Consider the following 2,314-nt stretch of genomic DNA (forward strand, 5'->3'; position numbering starts at 1 on the left):
CTACTAAATCCTCATAGAAGTTTAGTCACACTTTAACTTCTAGAGTCTAATCTAAGACTCCTGTACCTATTTACATTCTTATGTTTGTGTCACTGTACAGAACTTCCTGCTGAACTCCAGATAAAGAACCCATCAGTGATGTCGCCTATTGTGACTGATGGAGATTGGAAGCCAAAACTGGACTCCAGAAAGCATGTGAACATAGAGGCTTTTTTCAATGTGTAGAAAGGCCCAACTAGGTTTTGAGTCCTGTGGACATCCCACTAGTTCTGAACTCCACATGTGATGTAGGTGTACCTGCACATACCACCAAGGAAGAAGATGATCCAGAATGTCTTCCATTGATGTTCACAATTCACCTAGATCACATCCAAACCAGTAAAAAATGTTTTGGTCCTGGAGTGCAGGGTAAATATGTGCTAATGGAAAATGACCCCAGTCTATGTTCAAGAAAATCAATAAGTTAGGTCCAAAGTCTAGATTCAGTTGAGGAAAGGGAATCTGTCCTCACAGAATATCCAGACCAATCTGTCCTTCTGCTGGGGATCCAATTTCCAATTGAGAAATAAGATCTGTCCCTCCATAGACTCGGGAAGAAAATACTGCCTTTAATGAGGAAGTAGATCCTTTTGAGGACTCTGAGGCAGAATTTGTGTCTGAAGCCAACTTAGAAGACAATCCAGATTTAGAGATTGCTTCCCCCCTTCTTTAGAAAATCGTTATATTTCTTTTTGGTCCTGATTGTTGTAAAATGATCATTCTAGTTATTTTTCTAACGTTATTAAAATGTCAGTGTTTATGTTATATTATATAATTCATGAGCCTTAAATGTGTTTTTTTTTCAACCTACTATGTAAAGCACCATGCACATGTGTTCTGTGTGTGGGAAAACAGAGTGACAGTGGGATGAACAAGAGAGCCTATTGGATATAAAGGGAATGGTTAAATGCACAGGGAGTTGCAAGGAAGCCAGGCCATGCCTGCATGGGGTGATAAGGTGGCTAAAAAAGATCTAGGACATACCAGATCAGATGACCTAGAAAGCTGTTCTGTCATTGAGACAAATGCCACAATACTTATAGTGGTATGTGGGACTTTCTTCCAACAGTGAGTTCAAGTCTGTATACATATTCATTGTGCTTTGGGAAATATTGAAGAAAAATTTGGCTCCATTAACATAAAAATTCTACTTAGGGCTGAATATATTTGACAAAATACATAAGAAATATCGACACTGGAAAGTATAAGCCATCATCAATAGAAGAAAGGAGGCTTATATAGATCGACAAACACAAAATCAGGGAGCAATTAAATCAGTTATATGGAAATACATGTTATATTCATTACATTTTATATAGTATATTATATGATATGTAAGATCAAATATGATTTTTCATACTACAAAGGCTTTTAACTTTTTCAATCTTAAGTATTTTTTCACATAATATTAGTGTAAAATATTATTGGGGAAAGTGGTAATATAACTTTGATTATAATTATATGAATATATATTTTTGTGTTTCTAGATATAACACTGATTATAAATAGATGGATAAATAAAAACATATATTTGTATATCTGTCTATGAGGTGAATATAATGAAACAGGCTACACGATGTATAAAAAGGCAGTTATGAGTTAGTATATGAGACTCAGGCCTGTAATCCTAGTGATGTGGGAAGCTGGGTTCTGAGTTTTAGTTTCTCTTACCCCCATGCCATTAGATTTTCAGAGAAGACCTGGTCCCTCGAGTGTAGCCAAGCGACACGTATGCAGTAGGATCACATTCTGTGACCCCAGAGGAAAGTCAGTAGAAGTCAGGACAAGCCTCTTATGCTATGACAGTCTACTCAGTTCCTGTGACAAGATGGCCATCTGTAGAACATCAGATGGAAAGTTGGCATTCCCTCCCAAAATGTTTTTGACTATCCTGAATTAAACCTTATTTCCCTTCCCAAGTTGCAAACACATAGAAATATGCCAAGGGCTCAAGAGAGATGGACAAAGACTTACAAATACATAAAATTATATACTTTTTTTTGGGTCCGGTTGTCAGCTTGAACTCTGGGCCTGGGTGCTATCCATCAGCTCTTCAGCTCAAGGCTAGCGCTCTACCACTTGAGCCACAGGGCCACTTCCAGCTTATTTTCTTTTTGCTTATGTGGTTCTGAGGAATCGAACTCAGAGCCTCATGCATGCAAGGCAAGCACTCTACCACTAACCACCTTCCCAGCCCCAAAATTATATACTTTGTTTCAGTAATTCAATGACAAATCATCAAAGGCATATCTTGAATTTTCTTTTTTTAATGGAA

This window comes from Dipodomys spectabilis, unplaced genomic scaffold (assembly GCF_019054845.1).
Source record: "Dipodomys spectabilis isolate Male_0828 unplaced genomic scaffold, ASM1905484v1 ptg000268l, whole genome shotgun sequence".
Classification (NCBI taxonomy): Eukaryota; Metazoa; Chordata; class Mammalia; order Rodentia; family Heteromyidae; genus Dipodomys; species Dipodomys spectabilis.